Below are 11,481 nucleotides of genomic sequence, written 5' to 3' on the forward strand. Positions count from 1 at the left end.
GAGCAAAACACCTTGCACAGTTGTTTATCTTGACATTAGCAAGGCGTCTGACGCCATCTCCTACAAGACTCTCATTGACAAACTGATGAAGAATGAACTAGAGAAATGGAAAACCTAAACTGGTGGTCTCAAAAGGTTATGATCAGCAACTTGAAGTCCAGCTGGAGGCCAGTCACTGGTGATGTGCCCCGGAGGTCAACACTGGGGCCAATAATGTTCATCAATAACATCTTCATTAATAACATGGATGATGGGGTAGAATGCACCCTCAGCAAGTTTGCAGATGATACAAAATTGGGAGGAGTGATTATAGACCAGATGGTTGTGCTGCAGTTCAAAAGGACCTTTGCAGGCTCAAGAAATAGTTTGAGAGGAGTCTCATGAAATCCAACAAAATGAAATGCCAGGTGCTGCCACTGGGAAGGAATAACTCCATGCACCACTACATGCTGGGGACCAACTGTCTGGAAAGCAGTTTTACAGGAAACGACTTGGGGGTCCTGGTGGACAACAAGTTGAACGTGATCCCGCAGTGTGCCCTCTCAGCAAAGATGGCCAACAGTCTCCTGGGCTGGATTAGGCAGAGCATCACCAGCAGGGAGGTGATCCTTCCTCTTTACTCAGCCCTGGTGAGACACATCTGGCGTGCTGGGTCCAGGTCTGGGCCTCCCAGTGCAAGAGAGACAGGGACTTACTGGAGTGAGTCTAGTGAAGGGCTATGAAGACGATTAAGAAACTGGAGCATCTGGCATACGAGTAGAGGCTAAAAGAGCTGGGGTTGTTCAGTCTGGAGGAGAAAAGGCTCAGGAGGATCTGATCAATGTGTACATATGCCTGATGGGAGTGAGTAGAGAAAGCAAAGCCAGGCTTTCCGTGGTGGTGCCCAGTGACAGGACAAGAGGCAATGGGCACAAACTGAAACAGAAAATGGAGTGATCATGCAAAGGTGCACTCTGAACACTAATCGGAAAACTGCAGTCTGGCAGTTAGGCTCAAGAGCAAGAATTAGCATTTTTCGAAGACAGCCATAACCCCATGCTTCATATTCACATATTCATATACACATTATTTTGTTTATGATTTGCCACCTTTCATGTTTCATTTTTTCTGTAACTTATTTGTTGTATCCAGGCTCCACCTTCATAAAACTTCCCCCCACCCCGCCCCCGGCTGTACTCACTGATAAGTGTTTTGTATCAAATAGCAAGTACCAGATATTGCTTATACCAGCTAAAGAAGACTGGTAAATACTTGAGTGCAAAACCAGACATGTAAATAAGGTGCATTTTGTGATCAAACAAAGAAAAAGACATTAATTTGTAAATTAATGTTGTGTTTGATGTGAACCCAATGAAAGGGTCTTAGTGAAGAACCTGTGAGGTCCATACAAACCTGTGAATACTTTTTCAGGTACTCAGGTGTTTGTAATATTTAATATGCGCATCACGTAATTTGATCAATAAGTTGTGATTTTTTTCCTACTAGCAGACTGAAAATCCATAAGAGTGACTTCTGTGCACTACAGCAAATACTGGGGATGTAGTCACAGGCAAATTTAAGCTACTACTATGAGTTTTAATATATAGGATTAAAACTATTCTGATAAATCACTAAAATGTACATAATTTTACTCCAAGCTTTTTGGTGACATTACAGATAAGTGACAGTATCACAGAAGGTATTCAAACACTACATATAATCAAAAGAGAAAGAGCAAGGTAACAAAATTATGCTGAAACAGGATGTTTAACAATTAGCCAGGAAGAAGCCACTTCAATAGTCTGAGTCAGCTAAGGACAGAGCCTCTTCCCATCATCAGTGGAGTAAGTGGGATATGTGAAATTTTCAAGGAGTCAGCTGAGTTATAATGTGTTGAAAAAGTTTATTTGCTATAATTAAAAAAAACCAAACTACATTCTTTTAAAAAAGTAAAAAAGACTTGGTCTTGAAAATTAGGTGTCTTGCTCACCCCCTCACCAGTGGCGAAGCCATCATTTCTCATCATCAGCTCAGATCTAACATGTAGCTTCCCGCTGGAAGAGAAACGGGTTCCACCCCAGGGAGGGAGCCCTCAGCAGGCAGAAGCATCTGGTGGGCCAGAGCGTGGGCTGGGGGAAAGGAGACACGAGTTCGATGGACTGCCATTGGGCCCATGCCGTGGGTTTCTGTCTGCTCTCCCACATTTTGAGCTATGTTATTTTTTTGTTTGGAGCCTTCTGCTGCCGTTGTGGCCCAGGGTAGCTCAGGACAGCAGGAATCCGCTGGAAATGCCAACACCAGAGCCTCAGGGCTCTGCGGAGATGTGAGTTGTTTCACCTTCTGCCAAATGAAAACGTCCTGGAGGACGGGATACTTGCTCCTGCATTTCTGACTGTTTATATCTATTTACAGAAACACTACCAGTAATAAAAAATAATTTGCTTTAAGATAAATGACGTTTGTAGTGGACTGGGTGATGGCACGATGATATTCATGCATCCGATTCCAATCCTCCTTCTCTCTCGAAATACAGGCAAGTCTTCTGCACCTCTTTGTTCTCTGTATCAATCCTTTTGTTCCTCTATATAAATAATATTTAGCACGGATTTTCAGCCTCCAAGACATCTGAAATTGCTCAGTGTGGTGAGGTATATCATCTAACTTAGCTGTCTAAAAGCTATCATCTAGGCTGTAGTTCATGGAGATATAAATATCTCCTAAGAGATGGTTATTCTTTATTTTTATATTCTTTCACTAAGGTGTTGCTTACTGTTGCTTACACTCAAACATTTCAGACTTGCACATGTGAATGAGTGCTTGACTAAGTGTCAGGAATAACATTTATTTCATGGTGGACTGACGTTTTCTGGAAAAGAAGAGTAGTGACAGCAGGGAGCTGTTCCTGTTCTTTTAGGAATTTTTGTGATCTTTCTAAGTCTTATTTTAGGCTTGCTGCTGGAGGTCAGTGATTGGTAGACATTTTCCGAACAAATGAGAAACTGAGAAAGACGGAGAGCTTGAAATAATGTGTCAGAGATAATAGGGATAATTTATTTCTTGATAGTAGAAAGATAGAAATTGATCCTTTTTCAACACTGAAAAAAGTTTAGTTTGCGGTTTTCAAGAAAAGATTTTTTTCCTGCCACTTGCTTCGTGCTGAACAACCAGTTCTAATAAGGAACTCTCACTATTTGCATCTTTATGATTATTTCAGAAACACTAGCTCATTTGTTCTTAATAATGTTACTGAAAAATACCAGTAATTATATAATGGCTGTAGAAATCACATTTTAGGTAAATGAAGAGAAATGATTTTTTTTATTATAACTCTCCAATTTATATGTAATTACCAGCTATAAAAGAACCTTCCTGGTATGCATAATGACCACCTTTTGTCCTTGCATGAAAAGTCGAGGTGTTTTCATTCAAGGTTTTGTTCTCTTCAGCTTATTCCTGGCTGGTTGGGGAGACAGAGGCAGCTGTTTTTATGACAAGTCACACAGCCCTTCCCCAGACTATTGAAAGTGTTGGTTTGAAAACCAGCTGGGTGTATTCTTAGTCTGTCAAGCCCAGGCCACAGAAACAAGAATCCTGGGCAAGCCAGTTGAAATGTGTCATTGTTAAAAAGGAGTCGTTCTTGATGTTTTTTAATGTTAATAGAAACTAGCAATTATTAATTACCTGTAACTGCTATGATTTAAGAGTAATACAATAGAAAACATGCAGACAACATAAAGCAACACGCGTTGTTTTTCCTTTTACTTTGGGCTCCACTGGAGATGTGATGCTCTACCGTCTTTTGTGTAAGCATATGTAAAATTCTGAAAGAAAAAGATGCAGGACTACTCTTGCTGTCTCAGTTGTTACGACTAGTAACTGTAAGCCAGAGTAGAATTTGTAATCGGAATGAAATATACTTTTGTTTTTTGGACAGAAGGAAAAAGATTACTGTCTGCGTAACACCACCACCACCTTTCTGATAGAAGTGTGTCAGTTAATTGACAGGGGAGGATATACTTTTGGCCTTTGTATTTCATTTGGACTGGAGGAGTATTGCTAGAGATGGGAAGTGTAAAAAAGAGGTGGTTGCTGTAGATGATACCATCACGGACTGCAGCAAGACTGTAATTACTGGGACAGAAGAAAAATGCTGGACATAAATCTTGTGGAGATATGAGAGCTGGTGCTTGACAGCAGCCTGGATACGCAGTCCCAAGGTGGCAGATCCTCAGGTGATTGAACCCGAATGACGGATAGGAGAGTTCCTGAATAGCAGTCTTCATAGCCTACAGCAATTTTATATACTTGACCCATATCGTGTGAGAATGCTCAGAAACAGCAGTCTCTTTATCATCACTTTTGTGATGGCATGATATTATAGGTACAGTGAATGACTGGTACCAAAAAGACACCTGCATCTGTCAGCCTGTCATGAATCTAACGGCAACTGAGATGAAGTGGCTGCAGAATTCAGTACACATAGAACTGGAAGAAATATTGCTGTCAAGAATGCCCCATATTCTCCTTCAAAAAATAAGGAACTGGACAGACATTTTCCATGCTTCAGTGTCTATCACAGGTTTGATTCTGTTTTGGCAGAGACATTCCCAAGAAGATGGCCAAGAGGAAAAAAGGGTCTTGCTGGAGTGTTATTTTTTCAAAATTTTAAATAAGTCATGTTTTTAATTAGGAACATGGGTGAGCAAATAATTCTGAAGCTTTACTTGGCTATTCTGCTGTTCTCATGAAAATGTCCCCAGATTTGGGCTCTGAAAATTGCCCTTTGAATTGCATAGTCTTTGTTTTGTGCAGTGTGCTTTTTGAACAGTACGCAGTCTGGGCAGTGATAGGTCTGTGCTTCATCAGCACAGACTTCTTGTGTTATGCCTGGCCAGACAAGTGAAACGAGTAGGTGCAAGAAAGTGGAGTTTCAGTTGCATAAGCAGCAATAAATTCTGAATGTTGTAATATCGAACATTTGATTTTGGGTCCTGAACTGTCTTCATACAGGTATGGATTTATAGATTTTGAACTTCTGTTTCAGGACATTTTTCCAAAAGATTAAATCTAGTCCCAGATCTGAAACACTGTGGTCTGAAAGGTGGAATGAAACCTTTTGTGAGCAGCACAACAGGTAAGAGTCTGGTTCCCCATGTATTTGTACACTCTTCCTTTCTCTGAGCGTCCCCATGCTCTCAACTCCCCTGCAATATTTTTACTTTCACTCTTATTCTCTAAACATCTTTATGACACCTTCTGCATGTCCCCCGTCATTCCCCTTTGCACTGAAGCCTTTCCTTCAGCGGAGGCACGCTGCCCACGCAGAGGTGTCTGTCCCCGAGGAGCCAAGTCACACTCTGGCCCTCCCTGACTAAACCTGATCTTGCCTAAACCTCTGCTGACAGTAGTGAGAGCCGGGGCATAAGTACACACCCATGTGGAGATGTCTCCGTGTACGTCTCGGTCTGGAGCTGAGTCTTTCTAGCAGCTAAAATGAGCTAACATTAGAGGGAAGGTTAAACCAGTAACCACGTGAGTGGAACGGTGGTTCCTTGTAAGCATGGGTCCACATTTACATTTTGCTGCAAAAGCAGTCCCTGCTTCAGATAGCTCCTTTTAGCTCTAAAGTGGGTTCGGTGAGGAAACGCGAGTTAGTGCAATGGTTTGACATGTACTTGGCAAAGGCATTTTATGTGGAATCAAATCTGTAAGGTATGGAAATACATCAGCTGATGGTGCTGGGTTGCTTGTTTGGCTACTGATGAAATCACCTTTGTTCAGGTTAAAGCTAAAAACCTATTCATCTGTTCACCAAAATTTATGGGCAAACAAGCCTGCCATATCAGATATTGTAATAAGAGTCACTAAATCTTTAGCAATCCTACTTCAGATCTAATTAAAAATCTCTCTTGTTTGCAGCAATCCACATGTTTTATTCAGTTATTGCTTAAGAAAGTGGACTATGTAATGATCAGGGGATTTACAGGACATAATTTATTTCTAGTGATAATGTATATTTACCTAGCAAGTAGCAGAATTTTCTCCTTCCAAATGAGCTACATTTATTATCTTGATAAATGTGTAAAGATAATTATTTGAGGGAACAATGCTTTGATATGACAGAACCTGTGACAGCAAAAATGCCACTCAACTTCAACTGGAAAAAAACAACCTCTTAACATTTCCATTTACTTGATTCCAAAGTTCAGTGTAAACCCACCTGTCTCTAGCCCATTGTTGTGGTTTAACCCCAGTTGGCAACTAAGCACCACACAGCCGCCCGCTTACCCTCCCCCTGGTGGGATCGGGGAGAGAATCTGAAAAAAAAAGTAAAACCCGTGGGTTGAGATAAAGACATTTTAATAGGACAGCAGAGGAAGAGAAAATAATAATAATAGTAATAATGATAAAAGAATGTACAAAACAAGTGGTGCACAATGCAATTGCTCACCACCCACTGACTGATGCCCAGCCAGTCCCTGAGCAGCGATCGCTGCCCCATGGCCAACTCCCCCCAGTTTCTATACTGAGCATGATGTCATATGGTATGGAATAGCCCTTTGGCCAGTTTCTGCATCAATTTCTGTAAGTATTTTTTTTTTAATCTCTAGGAAGACTTACAGCATATTGCAATATCAGTCTGGATAAATCTGACACTTCCATGACACCTCTATGTATATTATCAAGCATGTTATCTGTTCAGTGACTCCTTAAGTTCCACTTCTTAAAAATAGAAAGACATCTTTCTTTGTCGCTTTCTTTTAGCCTCTCTCCAGTCTCTTTGCAGAAAAATGTGTTTACCTTAAAGGACCTTTGGCCATTTTTATTAATAAGCACATGCGTATATATTTTTGTGAAGAACCTTAATGGGAGAAAACTAAGCCAAAGAAACTTAAGTATTATTCTTGTCTTTTCAGTGCTGAGTTCTAGGAGTTCTTTCTCCTGCACTATAAGCTTCAGGCTCATAGTTGAAAGTTTCAGTATTTAGAAAATATACAGAATTTTTTTTTTGTGAAGGAAGAAGCTATATGTGTGAGGCTAGGTTTGGTCTTATGGTGGGTCTCAGATAGCATGAGGAAGATTTTCTCTCTTAAAAGCATGCAGTGGTCAGTCTGGGAGGCAATGGTTGAGTGGGTCACAGTTTGGCTTTTCATAGCTTTGGGGAGTCCAAAAAAATGCCAGATTCCCAGAGGATGCATCACACTGTTGTGGTGGATGGTCCAGACAAGACAAGGTCTCCATAGTGCTTTTCTGTTCTTAGCACTGTCAGCATCATCTTGCTTATATTTATATCTTTGCTTCTCAATTACCTGCAAGGTATTGAGAAAGCTGCAGAATGGTGTGGTTAACACACAATATAAAAGTGATAATGTGTAAATGCATGTGTTGTCTCCCTACTGTTACAGACTGTTGTCTCACCATCTCCCTCAAAGGCTTCATATCGATGCTGCTGCATATGAAAGAGAGAGCCCTGTCCTGAAGGAATCTGCAGGTTTTGCCACCGTAGCCTGTAGTGAGCCTCTGTGCTGAATGTGAGAGGGAAACATGACGACTTCTTTATTCCACCCTGAAGTCTTTGGAGATGGGACAGAAATATTTGGTTATCACCAAATACCGAAAACACCAGAACATAACACAGCTAAATAGGGTTAAAATAATACTTTCTTTTCATCCCACAGAGACACTTGCATTATTGACCATCAATAGCAAGTGAATGGTGAATTTAATACATGGTAACTCATGCTAAAGCCTACAGGTAAATGAGTGTCTCATTTGTAATAAACGGCTTTCTATTTAGTATACTGGAGTTGTTCCAAGGACATCTTTTCATAGGAGAAGCAGATGCAGATGAAGTTTTGCACAATTTAGGCTGTATTTTTTTTATAAAACATTTAATTAGCAGGCATGAACACAGCCAGACACTTGAAATGGCACTAAAACAATTGTTTGATATTAAACAGCACACACATTCAACTTGTGAATGCAGTTATACTGAAAAGCTTGAAAATATCAACAAATCGTGGTGTGTTTAAAAAAGAAGTTTTAATTTTCTTCCAAGGTTTTTTCTTACAGAAGTTGAAAGCTGGGGGGAAAAAAGTTCAAATCGACACAAAAAAATAAAAGAAAAGGAAAGAAAGAGAAAAGATTGTTTCTCTAAATGCCAAGAGCTTATTAATGCTTCTTTCACAGATCAGAAAAAGAATTGTGACCCATATTTTAAATGCCGTATTGAACTGCTGTGCTCTTACCTGGAAAAGTTTGCTCACTTCATTGTGGGAGAGTAGGACTCTGGATCATCTTGTTAAAAATTTGAATACAACAAAAGAACCTAAATAGTATTTAAAGCAAGAGGTTGGTAAAAAGAACAAGGAAACTCAGCTTTACGGTCATTTTTGCAAGTGGCTGGGTGCTTAGGGCCACTTCCAACAGAGGACTGCAAAAGCAACTGCTAGTTTTTCTGAACTGTACTATTGATTGCATTGAGACCACCTGAATGATTAAGACAGGAGCATGTCCCAAAGAGTCTTGATGCTTTGGGATAAAGCTCAAAGTGTCCTTTGAAGATATTTGTCAGTAGTGCCCTGAGGTGTAGCATTCTGGATGAATCAAGGCAGAATTCAGAAGAAAACCTTGATTGCATCACCTAAAAATATTGACTTCACAGTTTTCTACCATCCATTAGCCATCATTTCATCAGTCTTTGTCTGGAGTACTCTTATATCCACATACCCTTTATAGACATCATTCCTCACCAAGAAAATGACAACATGCAGATGACGGCATAAAAAATACCTACTCCCACAGAATCAAAGTTTTTCCAAAACATGCCGAAAAATTTGTAATTTGCAGCTGAGATCTCAGACAACATTGTGAGAGCCTTAGATTTGCTCTGGAAAAGCTGTTAGTCTTACCAAACTAAAGAGCACCAGTCACCCTTAAAGAATACCTCTGGATGAATAAGTTGGTGTGGGATAATAGCTGGAGGTGACTTAGAAATTAAACTTATATTCACACTTTTAGGTAAGGTACAGCATTGAAGAAGATTCCCGGGTGGAACGCGGCTGACATGCAAGGCCATTCCATGGGAGTTCCCTAGGCCTGTAACCTTAGACGTCGGTGACGCCAGGGGAGCTTGGTGTACTGACTCTAAGAGGTACTGTTCGGAGGGTGGAGCGGTGTGGAGACGCCGCGGCCAGGCTCTGCAATTAAATGGGAACTCAAAGGTATTGTGTGTGACCAGTAAGCTGCACGTTTGCTATCCTGGGCCAACAAACAGTCTGTCATGTTTCTGACAAAGTGCTGTCCTTTGATGAACTTTGCTCATTATAACATCATTATAATACCAAAACACACCTCCATCCCAAAAGCTACCCGCCTCCGAGGTGCGACCACCCCTCACTGAGCTTGCGCTTTGAATTTCTCCTAGCCTATACCTTTAAAAGCGAAGCGAGAAGACTTTACAGCAATCCTAAACAAAGATGTATGACTAGAGTCACTCAAGCTCCACCCGAAAGGTGAAAGATAGTATAAAATGGCTTAAGAGAAAGAGAATGTTAGGGAAGACACCATCACGTACCACTCTGACGTCTGGGATCAGTCGACGGGCTGAGCCTCTCTTCCCCCCCATCGGGACGCCTTTGGGTAAGAGTCGAACACTTGGTTATTCCAAGTGACTCCCTGGGAAACTTAGAAATCTCTCTAGAGTTGCTTTATCGTCTTTAACGTGTTTATAGCCGGCAGTGTCACTCATACTCTTGGTATTTGCACGTGCTTTGCAGACAGTAAATTTATCACCGGTAATCCAAAGAATCTGTGTATCTGTTGCTCTAATAAACTGCACTCTTTATTAATGCGGCCGTGATAGTTCATGCAACACGACTAGACTGGGGGTGCAGCGCGTTTAAATTAACGCTGTCGCCTTTACTCTGATGAATGGCTGCATATACAGTCCTTAGAAAATAACTGTTGACCAAGTCTGGGACTAGGACTGGATTTAGCTGCACCTAGACTCCTCTCTGAGAAGGAGTTTAGAAAGCAAGGGGGTCCTGTCTGAACCCCATGACTCAACGGGAGGGATCCCCCCCCTCAGCCACTCCTCAGACTCCTACACGACAGTAACTCTTAACGCAACAGTTGGGTCTCTAACTGTGCCACCTGTCTACAACATAAAAAGCACCCTTTCGTTAAGTCATATATTCCTAGTAATCATGTACCATCATATACGGGATTTCTGTAGAAAGTCTTTTACACGATTACAGCCCGTACTATGAGAAGACTATGTCCTGAAATACATTTTTCCAACACCTCTTCTGTCATCTTTGGCACATCTCTTAATCTCACCAAACTTGTAAAATCAAGAAGGAATTTCTTGCAAATCAGCAAGTACTGAATGAATCTGTCCATGGCAGAATCATGAGATCCAAAACAAGAAATATTTGTGTACAAGACTTCCATAACTACTGTGGTAAATGTATCTCGCAAGGGAATCACCAGAATCCAGGAGTATATCACTCATATAACATTCCCATCAAATATGTCAAATACTTTTACAGAAATTAATCACAACAAACAGGAATTAATTAATACAGATAGCTGAGAAACAACCAGTTACTGAGAAATGACTTTCATGAAACAGCAATTGCATCTTTGACATTTTAGTCCTGATTTTCAAGGAAGACTTATACAATTCCTTCAAAACACAAGTCTGGAAAAAAAAAATATATATTTTCAGCTGGATTCTGGACATCACAGACAAGATAAAAAGAAGAATTATAGGATAAGTTAATATTGCAATTTATAGAGCTGGAAAGAATGAAAAAGCTGGAAAGAATGATGACTGTTGGTGTGCATGTAATTCTAGAAACACAAAGAGCAAAGACTGCTTGAGAACAATTTGTCTGAGTTTGACATAATCCTTTTAACCAGTTAGGCAAGTAGACAGGCAATGGAAGTTGTTACCTGTGGGGGAGGGTGGGGATGTTATCAAGAGGAGAGAAAATGAACTTGATATCCTCTGTGTGACGGTCTCATGGACATGGAATTAGATAGTTATTTGCCACTTGTAAAAGATTAGTGTTAGGCAGCTTATGGGTAAGATTATAAATGCTCTATAAAACATGACTCTTTCCTGGTATGTTTTGAAATAACCATACAATAGAAAGAAGAAACAAACTCTATCCATGGTAGACAAAAAAGAATCCCGTATACGCCATCTAATAGCTGAGCTATGTTTTAGACCAAGTGAATAATATAATTAGTATTTTAGGTAGTAGAGATGAAAAGTTGAGATAAAAACAAATAAGGAAAGCAGGACCTTCAATTTCAACTACGTATTTTTAAAACCTGCTAGTGAACTGTGCTTTCCAGGTTCTACTTTTATAATGTGCACATATACAACCATAGTCTGGTCGTGGCCATGCACGGAAGGGGCGGTGGGAGGCACCAGCCCTGGATCACAGTATGGAGGAGAGCACAGCAGAGCCTGTGTGAAACCACACAGCG

This window comes from Mycteria americana, chromosome 3, assembly GCF_035582795.1.
Source record: "Mycteria americana isolate JAX WOST 10 ecotype Jacksonville Zoo and Gardens chromosome 3, USCA_MyAme_1.0, whole genome shotgun sequence".
NCBI classification, from domain to species: Eukaryota; Metazoa; Chordata; class Aves; order Ciconiiformes; family Ciconiidae; genus Mycteria; species Mycteria americana.